Here is a 14,365-nt window from a genome sequence, read left to right as displayed (position 1 = left end):
CAGAAAACTTTATGGCTTTAGTAAACAATAGATTTTCATAATGTTTCCTCAATAATTCTGTCAGGAAGAGTGTTGCACTAGAAAACAATGTACAACTGTGGCTTTTTGAACGACTATCTCTGTAAATGACCAACTGGTAATTAAGAAGAAACAAACACTAGGAAGGACACAGTACATAAAGAACTATTATCAGACCTTCTTGACTTAAAGGTTAGTGTTTGGAAGTATTAGATCTCCTGTAGCCACATAATACATTGATCACCAAATAAGAATGAGGACTTCTCTGATTTCAGACACCACCTCCTTAAGGTTCCCTTGTTTGCTCTGATTTGTAGCTTCCTTTGACTTTGGCTTCTAAGGCTTGCCATTTGGTTTCTCTTAAGAAGAATCAATGATACATTTAATGTTGAATTCTTTTCTAGCATACACATGCATACCTACTTCCTCTTGCTCTCATGATGTGGGGTCCCCACACACTTTTTGAAAGACTACTCTGTTTCACAAGTGATGGGAACCCTCATTAAATTCATTCATTCAACAGATTTAATCTGCAGCATTTATTCCCACAGGTAATTTTCCACATGCAAATATAAATTTTTACTTTCTAACATCTGAGCCAGAAATGGGTCAGGGAAAAATACACTACTAAAATTCACTCTCACTACCCCAAAACTTGGCAAAAAGACCCTACAACCTTTAAATTAAATGTCAAGATATTGATCTTAAGGGATAAGACTTACAAATTCAAATGCCTACCATGCTTAGAAGGTATCATAACTAACCACAATTGAGACTGAAGGGAGTAAAGATTAACAATAGATAATATTTGGGACTGTGGTGGAGTGGAATGCCTAGTCTAAAAAAGTCAGAAGCTCTCCAGTTCCAGATGATTTTTGTCACATAATAAAGCAGGCCCAAGTGGTGCTCTGCCGCGGTCCCTAGGGGAGCAGCGACAGTCTCCCAGGTACAGCGGCGGGGACCTGGAGGGAGTGAGGGTTCAACAGTGAGCCCCTGATGCTAATGAATATGCTTGTGAGCTGATAAACCTAAAATAAGAACAAGGCCTAGAGCAACATTGTGCCTGGGAATTTCCTCCTGTCAGCCTTCATGTTACTCAAATGTGGCCAGTCTCGAAGCCAAACTCAGCATGTAAATGCAATGCCTTCCCTCCAGCGTGGGACATGACACCCGGGGACGAGCCTCCCTGGCAACGAGGGACCACTATCAAATACCAACTGATGATGCAACTGGAAAAGGACCTTATACGGAAGGTTCAATGCGGATCAGCAGAATATCCATGTCTACATAAAATAACATGACTTTAAAATGCTGTTTGACCTAAAGTAAGGGGGAAATGGAAAGGAGAAATGAGTTTATATGGCTACGAGTTTCTAAAAAAGAGTCTGGAGGCTGGCAGAAGGATTGCCCTCATGCACAACTGAGCAGAGTCAGAGAGACAGATAAAGCAGATACAACCCCCAGATATTGGTTCCTTTGAAGGCTAAAGAGACCCATGAGAGTTATGGCCATGGCCGATGGGGTTAACTACCAGGGCAGATGGCCCCTCTTTGGAAAGGGTGTTTATGTGTGATGAATCTGGACTCAGATGGGATCTCCCTTCATAAGACTTTCATGCTAATGTGCTGGAGGTGCAGTTAACGTTGGGATTTAAGATATATTTAGGGGATTTGAATCTCTGGACTGACAATGTGATAGCCAGGTCCTGAGCCTCAACAGACTCCAGCACCTACAATCTGATTTATTGGACTTACCACACTCAGCTAAGATGGAGTTGAAGAAGGACAATCACCACACCATGGAGCCTAGAGTGATTACAACTGAAAATGGGAGGATTGCATCCAGCATCCATGTGGAATTTGAGCCTCCTCTTGACATAGAGGTGCAATGGACACAACCAATCCAATGTCCACATAGAAGAGGTGGTATTGGATTGAGAAAAGTGGACATGGTGGACGATGGGTATGGGGAAAGGCAGGAAGAGATGAGAGGTGGAGGTGTCTTTGGGACATGGAGCTGCCCTGGATGGTGCTTCAGAGGCAATCACCGGACATTGTAAATCCTCACAGGGCCCACTGGATGGAATGGAGGAGAGTATGGGCCATGATGTGGACCATTGACTATGAGGTGCAGAGGTGCCCAAAGATGTACTTACCAAATCCAATGGATGTGTCATGATGATGGGAACGAGTGTTGTTGGGGGGGGAGAGGGGGGGTGGGGGAGTGGGGTTGAATGGGACCTCACATATATATTTTTGATGTAATATTATTACAAAGTCAATAAAAAAAAAAAAGATATTTATTAGGTATGCCATCGGAAATGTTTCGGCGTTTTTGGGACTTGGAGTTGTCCTGGGTGGTGCAGCAGGGATAGTTACCGGTCCTCCCATGGCCCAGTGGGTGGAATGGGGGAGAGTGTGGGCTATGATGTGGACTATTGACCCTTAGGTGCAGCGGTGCTCAGAGATGTATTCACCAAATGCAATGAATGTGTCATGATGATGGAGGAGAATGTTGCTATGGGGGGGAGTAGTGTGGTGAGGGTGGTGGGGGGTATATGGGGACCTTATATTTTTTGAATGTAATATTAAAAAAATGAATTTAAAAATTTTTTTAAAAATATTATTTAGAAAAAAATAAAAATAAAAATTTTTTTAAAAACTTAAATGAAGATAAAATGAAGGAAGAGATATAGTGAAATGAAAAGTAAGACTATATCCCCAAAAACGTAAGAAGTATTAAGAGTGACTTATAAGTCCTTTCTTCACTGTGTAATTGTTGAGTGCATGGGGCTTACATTTTTCATATTGTGCTGTTGAATTTTTTTTACTAATAAAGAGTACAATACTTTGCTTCAAAAAAAATAAATAAATAAATAAAGCAGGCCCAGAAGAGCCTAATCTCCTGGATTTTCAAAATTCAACCTTTTGAGAATACTGATGATTTTTCAAATTTGGCAACTAAGTTAAAAAAATACTATAAGGGGAATTCTGGTTGACCATGATGGCAGTATAAATTGCTCCTAAGTACCTTTCCACTACAGAATTTTTGAGCAACTAACAAAATCGGTCAGAGCCATCTTCCTCAAAACTCTAGAAAACAAACAGTTGCAGTAACTGGGTGAGTGCCGAATCAAGAATACTCAGCTTTAAAAATGGTAAAATCTCCTGGCATCCTTGCTGGCTCCTCTCCAAACCACATGATAGCACTTTTACTTCTTACAAATAATGAAGTGAAAATGAAGGAAAAGTCATGAAAAATCTATAGTTTTAAGATACAATGTATAAAGATATAGTTTGTAACAAGGACAACAAAAAGGGAAAAGGACTATAGGGTATAAGAACAGCGTTTGTGTGTGTTATTGAAGTTGGTGTCAAGTCAAATGTAATTGTTTTAGGTTTAGAATGCTAAATTAAGTCCCATTTAAGACTTAAAGTAAGACTTCTACTCCAAAGAAAATATCTGAAAAATACATGCAGAAGGAAATGAGAAGGTATTCAAAATGGTATACTAGAATAAAATCAAATAAATATGAAAGTAGTCATTAACAGAATAATTGAGTAACAAAAAAAGGTGTAAGGACCAAAAAGCAAAAAAAAAAACAAAGACCAGCATTATCAGTCAGTCATTACTTTAAATGTAAATGAATTAAACTCTCCAGTCAAAAGACAGAGATAGGATGAGTGGATTTAAAAAAAAAACATGAATAAATTATACACTGTATACAAGACACTCACCTTAAAGTCTAAGACAAAAACAGAATGAAAATCAAATAAGGGAAAAAAATATTCCATGCAAATAGTAACCAAAAGAGGGCTGGGGTAGCTAAACTAATATCAGATAAAATAGAATTTAAGTAAGAAACTGTTATGAGGGAAAAGAAGATCACTTTACACTGACTGATACAGGGTTTGATTCAACAAGAAGACATAACAATTATAAATACATATGCACCTAACACCAAAGCCCACAAAATAGAAGCAAATATTGACAGACTGGAAGGGAGAAATAGATGGTTCTACATTAGTATTAGGAGACTTCAATAAAACACTTTCAATAATGGGTAGAACATCTGGATAGAAGAGCCAAAGAAAATAGATGATTTGAATGTTACTATAGACCAATGAGATCTTAGCTTTGCTAAGAGGGAAATTAATAGCTTTAAATGTTTACATTCAAGGAGAAGCAAGATCTCAAATTAGATACCAAACCTTACACATGGAGAAATGAAAAAATGATAAGCAATCTAAATCCATAGCGAACATAAGGAAGGAAATAACAAAAATTAGAGAGGAGAAAGGTATAATACAGAATTAGAGAAAACAATAGAGAGAATCAACAAAACCAAAATTTTCTTCTTTGGAAAGACCAATAAAATCCACAAAACTTCAGATAGCCTGACAAATTAAAAAAACAGAGAAGATGCAAATAACCAAAAACAAATGAAAGGGGGAACATTACTATTGGACACAAGAACATAAGAAGGATTATGAAAGGCTACTATGAAAAACTGTATGCCAACAAAGTAGAAACCCTAGATGAAATGGACAAATTCCTTGAAGCATACAAACTCTGTATACCAACTCAAGAATAAACAAAAAATTGCAACAGTCCAATAACAAATAAAGGGAACAAATCAGTAATCAAAACTTTCCCAACAAAGAAAAACCCTGGGGAATTTTACCAAAAGTTCACAGAAGAATTAGCACCAATCTTGTTCAAATTCTTCCAATAAATGAAAAAGAGCCACCACTTTCTAAGTCATTTTATGAAGCCAACATCAACCTAAGACCAAAGCCAGATAAAGTTAGCATAAGAAAAGAAAATTACAGACTAATTTCCCTTGCAAATACAGATGCAAAATTCCTCAACAAAACATTAGCAAACTGACTCCAATGGCATATTAAAGAATTATACACTGTGATCAAGTGAGATTTATCCCAGGTATGCAAAGGTGGTCCATCATAAGAAAATCAATAAATGTAATACACCACATTAATAGAATAAGGAAAAACCACATGAACATTTGATGCAGAAACAGCGTTTGACAAAATATAGCTCCCTTCTTGATAAAATAATTCAGAAAACTAGGGATAGAAGGAAAGTTATTCATCATGAAAAAGGCTGTCTAGTATTCCAAAGCTAAAGACTGATGTGTCTTACAGAGAAAATAAGTGTTAGATAAGCTAATTTCATGCATGAGTTAAGTGCTGTTGACGATGAGTTCAATGTTAACGAATCAATAATATATATCAAATGAGATGCCTTTAAACAGAAACACACATAAAACAAGGTTATTTTTAATCAGTTGACAAAAATGTTATGAAAGAGACTCACAGGAACTTAACCCTGGGAGCAATGATTCAGTGCCTGCTATTTCATTGTTGGGCTGTGAGTTTATAGAACCTCACTAAGGAATAACAAGACTTGACTATATATTGTCATTGTAACTTTATCATTCTCTTTTTTTATTACTGTTCTGTTCAAAATATTTTCTGATTTCCATTAGGATTTCTTCTTTATCCATGGTTTACTAGGAAATGTAAATTTTCTAGTTATGTTTAGGCTATTGATTTCTAGCAAAATTGCATCGTGGTTAGAGAATGTAATTTGTATGATTTTAATCATTTGAAATTTTATGAGACCTGCTTTATGGCCCACAAGAAATCAATGTATGAAAATTTCCCTAAATATTTGAAAACAATGTGTATACTGCATGATATGCAATATTTTATATATGTTCCTTAGGTCAAGATTGCCATATATAGATAAAAATTTTTTATATTCCTATGTTATTAAGTCAAGTTTGTTAATCATATTATTGAATCTTTTATATCCCTACTAATATTTTGTCTGCTTGTTTTGGAAAGCATTTAAAAATATCTATTTCCCTTCCAATTTTGTCAATTTTTGCTTTATGTATTTTGAAGCTACATTATTAAGTGCATATAAAATTGAATTTATCACTAGTGAACTAAACTTTTTTTATTACAAGGTGCTTTCTTTGTTCATAGTAATGCTTATTGTTTTCCATTCTATTTTATTTGATATTTCCATTTTTCATTGGTTAGTGTTGAATGGTATATCTATTTTCATACTTTTACTTTCATATTTCTTTTTCCTTAGATTTTACCTGAAATAATTTAAAATAGTATAGTTGGGGGGTTTTAATGAAAAATATCATTTTGGCAATGTTTGTCTTTCATAAAAATAATCAGATCATTTAATATTTAATGTAATGTAATAGTCAGCTAAGTAAAGTGATGCTGATACAAAATACCAGAAATTGGTTGGTTTGTATACAGGGTATTTATCTGGCATAGAAGTTTACAGTTACCAGGTCATAAAGTGTAAGTTACTTCCCTCACCAAAGTCTTTTGCCACAGTTGTAGAAAGATGGCTGCTGACATCTGCCAGGGTTCAGGTTTCTGCGTTCCTCTCTTCCCAGGATTCATATCCATCTGGGCTCAGCTCCTCTGTTTTCTCCACAAGGTCAGCTACAGATGATGAGGCTCTCTAGACTTTTTCTCTGTCTACAAGGCCAGCTGTAGATTATTACGTAAGAAGCTTGTTTCTCTTTCCAGAGCCCTCTCTCTTTCCTCATGGCCAAGCTCCTCTGTGTGCTTACTTCCTCAGGTTCCAGCTCAAGACTCCAACCTCCCTTCTCTGTGGTGCAGTTTTTCTATGAGTCCCTGACGCTTGGTGGGACAGGAGATCTCAAGGTCCTACTGATGTGGCCCAATCAAGGCCTTAATCATTAATTAATCCAGTAAAATAAAACCTCTGAATCCAATACACTCTAATGCACCCAGAGGAAAAGGCCAGTTTACAAACATAATCCAATATTTCTTTTGGAATTCACCAATAATATCAAATTGCTACATGTAATTACTAATAAATTTGCATTCTATTCTAACATTTTTTGTGCTTCCAATTTTCATTACTTGGTTTTCTGTTCCCTTTTCTCTCCTCACCATGTTTGGATTGATTAGGAATTATCTAGTAACTTTTTTCCCCCCTCTATCGACTACTTCAGAAAATATGTACAAAGTGTCTTTTCCTTCTAGTAGCTATTTCAGAAATTTCAACACACATATCTAATTTATCACAGTCTAAAATTAACATCTTTACCTTTCTTCTGGAAATATAAGGATCTTGGAATAACTTTAAATTCATTATCCTTAATCTGACTTTATGTTAATGTTGCTATGTTATTTAATTGAATATTTTTGTGTTTTTTAAAATAACATTAATAGTTTAATATTATTTTATACAGTTAATTTTATTTATATTTGCTCTTATATTCAACAATTTCTTTGTTCTTGCTTTCTTCATGAATTCCAGACTATCCATTTTTCTGGGTTATTTATATAGTGAGTACCATTGAATATAGATGGTGTCTCCTTTTAAAATAAAAGGCAACTATGCTTACAACCTTGGAAGATAGAGTCAGTGTTTTCTTCCAAAGCAAAGAGGAGGTGTGCTCAGTATCCAGTAAAATGAAGATAATGTTTCCTTTCAAATCAACATTATAAAAGAATAAGTTTACTACCATTATGAAAGAGTCAGTTTCCCTAACCATAGAATTTCTTTCTTATAAATCGACCCACTGCGTGTTCAGATGGGATCTGGGTCTGATCATGTCATGCTATGGGAATTGGAACTCAGATAACTGGTGCAAAATTGCTAATGTCCATTAATGTTGCAGTGACTAATAAACTGTCCTTTACCAATGACCCTAGAGTCTCAAGTTTTCTATAATAATCAATGAAACTGTTGCAGAAGAACTCACTAGTTTGTACATATGGTACAATTTCAAAGCCTTCATAGATTGTTTTGTTGACAAAGATTGAATATTCATAGATAATTGGCTTCTGAAGAGGACAAAGTTCTTACAGATTGAGTAGCAGGATTTAAGGAGAGTCTATGGGATTAAGTAATGGACATGCTGGCCAAATTTTATGATCAACTGGATAATAAATGATTCTCCACTTTATTGCCTGTTAGATGAAATTGGTAAGGTAGTTATAGCTAGGAGGTAGGTTCAAAAACAGTTGCTCAAATGGGATCCTGGTTGTGTTAAGCTTTCCTCCTGAAGGGGGAGGATCTCCTTACCAATATCGTGGTCAGTTTCAGATCTGCCCCATTGTATTAAGACTCATTCTGAACAGGCTAAAAATTCCGGCTCCTTTCAAACAACAGTTACAGAAATGTAGAGAAATTCAGAAAGCAGAGAAATTCAAAATCAGTATAAGCAGAAATCAGGAAAATTGTTAGAATATTGTTTTTTTCACTTGAGTGATGAGGGAATGGGGTAAGTCATGTTTTGTAAGGAAGCATGACAATAGCTGGGCTGTCTTATGACTCAGCCCTGCCTTCCTTCTAACATGGCATTTTCACATACACTCAGAGATTACAGTAAGATTCTCAGAGTTTTTACAATGGATCTTGGCTGCTATAAAGAAGATTTGGCTCTCCCAGGAGATTTCCCTGAATAAGACAAACTTCTATAGGAACACATAGATGAGACATTGATTGATGTTTGGGCTATTACTATATCAGGTTGGATTTACAACGCTGATAAAAGTGACCAATGGGAGAATGAGAAATTGACCCCAAGAAACTGGTATAAATTCTTTCAGTCAGCCTTGCCAACCTGGAAAACTCCCTAAGCTCTATGTTGAAACCATGTGAAAGTGTCATGATATGTTGAGATGGCTTGAAGTTATATACCTCAGAAAAATGTGTTTTTAATCTTAACCCCTTCCTGTGGGTGTGAACCCCTCATAAACAGGACTATTTGATGAAGTTATTTCAGTTAAGGTGAGGCCCAACTGAATCAGGATGGGTCTTAATTCTGTTACTGGATGCCTCATAGAGAAGGCCACAGAAAGTGAAGCCAGAGGGAGCAGCAAGAAGCTGGAAGTCAAAGGAACCCAGATGAGAAAGGAGAAGACATTGCGAGGTGGATTGCCATGTGGCCAACCCAAGGAACCCCGAAGATTGCAGGCTAGCCAGAAGATACACATCCTGGGAGGAATCAAACCTTCTAGCCTCTGAAACTGTGAGCCAATAAATTCCTGTTGTTAAGCCAACATATTGTTTGGTATTTTTTTAATAGCTGGGAAACCAAAACAGTTTTTGGTACTGGAAATTGGGGTGCTGCTATGACAAATACCTAAAAATATGGAAACTGCTTTAGAATTGGTTAATAGGTAGAGGGTGGATGAATTGTGAGGCACTTAGTAGAAAAAGCATAATTGCTTTGAAGAGACTTTTTTTTTAAGATTTATTTATTTATTTCTCTCCCCTACCCCCTGCCCCAATTGTCTGCTCTTTGTGCCCATTCGCTGTGTATTCTTCTGTGACCACTTCCATCCTTATCAGTGGCACCAGGAATCTGTGTCTCTTTTTATTGTATCATCTTGCTGTGTCAGCTCTCCATGTGTGCAGCACCATTCTTGGGCAGGCTGCACTTTCTTTCACGCTGGGTGGCTCTCCATGCGGGGCGCACTCCTTGCGCATGGGGCTCCCCTACGCGGGGGACAACCCTGCATGGCAGGGCACTCCTGGTGCACATCAGCACTGCGCGTGGGCCAGCTCCACACGGGTCAAGGAGGCCTGGGGTTTGAACCGTGGACCTCCCGTATGGTAGGCGGATGCCCTAACCACTGGGCCAAGTCTGCTTCCCACTTTGAAGAGAGTTTTGGTAGAAATGTGGATGTTAAAGGTATTTTCAATGAGGCCTTAAAAAGAAATGATGAATGTGCTACTGGAAATTGGAAGAAAGGCAATCCTTGTTATAAAGGGGCTGAAAACTTGGTAAAATTGAGTTCTGATGTTGAGTGGAAGGCAAAACTTGAAAGTGATGCACTTGGATTTTTCGCTGAGGATATTTCCAAGCTAAGAATGGAAAGTGCAGCATGGTTTATTCTACGAGATTATAGTAAAATGCAAGAATAAGGAGATAAGCTAAGAACTGAACTCTTAAGTACAAAGTAACCAGGAATTGATGGTTTGGAAAATTATTGCCTTATTCATATGGTGTGCTCAGAGATGAGGGCCAGAAGCAGCTCTATCAAGGACCTCCCTCAGCTTCCAGGAAGTGAGTCCCCAGAAGATGGGGCTCAATGTGAAGGTTTAACTGAACAACCTTTTGGTAAAGAAGGTGTGGCTGAACACGGACCCAGTCAGCCATTTCAATGGTAGTCAAGATTGGAAATGCAGTTATTAAGGAAGGATTTGTGAAAAGTTCTATTATCTGATGGTTTGGAACATGAACTGCAAACAAAGTTAGCAAATTTACAAAATCTGTATGAGCAGAACCCTAGCACCCTGGAATGAAAGGGACAGAGAAGGGATGAATTCCAGGAAGAATGACTTCAAGCACAGAAATGTGGTGACAAATATCCGGACTGAAACTATCTCCTTGGGCCAAGAAAGCAGGCTGACCCTTGTGTTTAGAAAGGCCAGGGTGGGAAGCGGATTTGGCCCAATGGATAGGGCATCCACATACCACCCTGGTTCAAACCCAGGGTCTCCTGACCCATGTGATGAGCTGGCCTATGCTTAGTGCTGAAGTGCGCAAGGAATGTCGTGCCATGCAGGGATGTCCCCTGTGTAGGGGACCCCACCCGCAAAGAGTGTGCCCTGTTAGGAGAGCTGCCCAACATGAAAAAAGTGCATCCTGACCAAGAATGGTGCCACACACATGGAGAACTGACACAGCAAGATGATGCAACAAAACGAGACACAGATTCTGAGTAGTGCTGACAAGAATACAAGCAGTCACAGAACACACAGTGAATGGACTCAGAGAGCAGACAACTGGGGGGATGGGGAAGGGGAGAGAAATAAAAACAAACAAACAAACAAACAAAAAATAATACATTAAAAAAAAAAAGGCCAGGGCCACTCTTGTACTTGGAGGGGGTAGGTCATCCTCTCTGGTGCTTGAATGGGGCGACTTTTGTGCCCAATTGTTCAGAGAAACTGCTGCCAACCCAATGCTTAGAGATGGCATTCATGGAGAGCCTGGTTACCATTAAATGCTCCAAAAGGTTGAAGCCTTCAATGCAGTGTTTGGGGAGAGCCTGGCTGCTGTACAAACACTTAAAAGGGATGGGGCTGCTGCTTCATCAGGACCTGAGGAGAAAATATTGATCCACGAATGACTCTCAAACTTTGAAATCTAATGGAGGGAAGTGGATTTGGCCCAGTGGATAGGGCATCTGTCTACCACATGGGAGGTCTGCGGTTCAAACCCCGGGCCTCCTTGACCCGTGTGGAGCTGGCCCATGCATAGTGCTGATGCATGCAAGGAGAGCCGTGCCATGCAGGGCTGTCCCCGCGTAAGGGAACCCCACATGCAAGGAGTGCACCCATAAGGAGAGTTGCCCAGCTTGAAAGAAAGTTCAGTCTGCCCAGGAATGGCACCGCACACATGGAGAGTTGACATGACAAGATGGCGCAACAAAAAAGAAACACAGATTCCTGTGCTGCTGACAACGGAAGAGGATAAAGAAGAACACGCAGCAAATAGACACAGAGAACAGACAACTTGTGAGGGGCAGGGGAAGGAAGGGTAGAGAAAAAAAAAAAAAGAAATCTAATGGAGTTTGTCCTGCTGGATTTTGGACTTGTTTGGGACCTGTGAACACTTTTTATCCTTTCAGTTTCTCCCTTCTTGGATGGGACTCTCCTATGCTAGTCTAATGCTAGTCTAATGATTATACATTGGAATCATTTAACATGTTTTATATGTTGACAGGTCCACAGATGGAGAAGAATTTTGTCCTAGGACAGATTACACCCATAACTGATTTTGATGAGTTATTGTACTTAGTATTGTTTCTGAAATGAATTAAGACTTTTGAGATGTTCTGATGAATGATTGTTATTTGCATATGGGAAGAACATATATTTCTGGAGTTATGTACATCCTCCCAAAACATTTTCTTAATCAATTCATTCTTGTGGGTGTGAACCCATTATAAATAGCATCTTTCAATGTTTATTTTAACTTAAGATTGACCAGTCGATTCAGGATTGGTCTTAATCCTATTAATGGAGGTCTTATATAGAAGGCCACAGAGAGTGAAGCCACAGGGAGCAGCCAGAACTTGGAAGTCAATGGAATCCAGAAGAAAAAGGAGAATGCATGCTTGAATTCATTCTCATGTGATAGAAAAGCTAAGGAATCCCAAAGACTGCCAGTCAGTCAGAAGATATTGTCCCAGGAGAGAAGTAAACCTTTTAACCTTATGAGCTAATAAATTTCTGTTGTTAAGCCAACCCATTTTATGGTATTTATTTTAGCAGCCAAGAAACTAAAATAGATGTTACCTGGTAAGGAGGCAGCAGATGCCCTCGAATAAAGTGGACTCCCCAAAGAACTATAGAATTGTGCAAGCCAACCCAAGTAAATAGTGACTGAAAACTCCATGAAAGTAGTATGGCTGTAACTATTGGGTCATTGGATTTGCAAGACTGAAACCGGTAGCCAGCCATGGTGACCTTGCTACTTTAAATAGAACTTTGGAGGGCCAAAAACATTGGAAGTTCATTTGCTTGAACCTCAAGCTGTTGCATGAAACTCTAAACCCAAAGTAAATGCAAAAGATTGTTTAATGGCATGGACCTAGTATCTCTAGCTCATTCCCAGATCCCTCTCTTCCTACTCCAAAACCATTTAAAGAAAAAAAAAAAAGATTAGATATGGAATAGATGTATCACTGTCCCCAAGTGGAATTGTCTTAATTTGCCACAGGCTGCTAATGCAAAATACCAGAAATGGGTTGGCTTTTATAATGGGAATTTATTAGAGTAAGAGCTTACAGTTCCAAGGCATCAGAGGAGCTGTCTTACCAAAGTTTGGCTTCTGGCAATTGTGGACTAATGCCATGTGGCAAGGAAAAATGGCAGCCAGTCTATGCCTTCTCCTGGCCAATTTCTGCCTGTGCTCAACCGTGGGCAATCAGGTACATGGCTTGTCTCTCCCCTCACTTCCAGTGCTCTTTGCTTCAGTTTAGTACTGTTCCACTGATTTCCACCTCCATCCTCTCTCTCAGTCTTTCAGGTTTCTCTGTCTTTCTGAAACTGCAGGCAATCCTCACATGGCAGGGTAAAATGGCAACTTTCCGTCTCCCTTCTACTCAGTTTATATAGGACTCTAGTAAAGGATTAAGACTCATCTTGGGTCCCACGATCTAATCAAAGAACTTTAAATGAAGTGACATAATCAAAAGTGATCTAAGCAAAAGATCCCCAAACTGAATCAATCAACAGGACCTACATACGATAAGTTTACATGCACAGGAATGGCTTACCTTAAGAACATAATTTTCTGGGGTCCATAAAAGCCTCAAACCAGGTCAGGAATCAAAGGCTGTTCACACCTTTCAAGTATTCAGGGGGAAGTTCAGGGAGGTAAGGGCCTCAAATCTTTATAGCTCTATTAGATAAAGGAGTCCATGTCACTTCCTACCTGCAACTAGGGAAGGAAAAAGTGGTCAGATTCATACAATGGGGTTTGGTGTGTTTCACAGTGGGGATAGATGACAATGTGACCTTGTGGGTGGGGCTTTTTGGGACAAATCAATATTCTTTTGTAGTTGCTTCTATATTTGAATGCATAGTAGGAATTTATGTGTTATATGTACGTACTTCAATGTCCCAGAATGGATTTTCCCAGTGGGGAAAAGCTGCACAGTAGAAAAGTTTATCTGGAATGCCTCTTATTTCTTGGACTTACCATGTCCCTTACTTGGTTATCAGGTACAACATTTTTGAAAGCAGTGTTAGCTTTGCCCCTGGGCTCTTTCAGAAACTAATGACTGGCCAATGGAGACTTCTGACTCTTTCTGGCCTAATATTCCAGTTTTAGAGTAGGTCAACTTCTATCCAATGAGTAACAGGTTAGGAAGGGCCCAGGGCTCCCAAAGCCTTATTGATTAAACTGAAATAGTATATGCAGGAATGCATCCTGCCTGGTCCCAGTGCCATCTTGGCTTAAAATGAAAAAAAAAAACAATGGTAGCTATCCCTTTGGAGAAAATTTATGCCCCACTCTGCTAACCAAAGCAAAGCCATTGTTCCAACAGGGTCCTCAATTCACTGAGATTTCCATAAATGCCTGGATCTGGTTCACTGATGGTTCAGCTAATCAAAGCTTGATGGTTTCCACTAGGTCCCATGACAGGTCAACCTCCATGCCACCCCTTCAGAACTGAAAATGAGAGTTATGGTGCCACCCAGTGGCATATTTCTAGCCAATAATTCCCTTGATGGACTTTGTCTTTTTTTAAAAAAACTGAATGTTGGGCTATTGACAATGGTTTAGATGCTT

The sequence above is a fragment of the Dasypus novemcinctus genome, chromosome 1, assembly GCF_030445035.2.
Source record: "Dasypus novemcinctus isolate mDasNov1 chromosome 1, mDasNov1.1.hap2, whole genome shotgun sequence".
NCBI lineage: Eukaryota > Metazoa > Chordata > Mammalia > Cingulata > Dasypodidae > Dasypus > Dasypus novemcinctus.
This window is presented reverse-complemented; position numbering follows the sequence as displayed.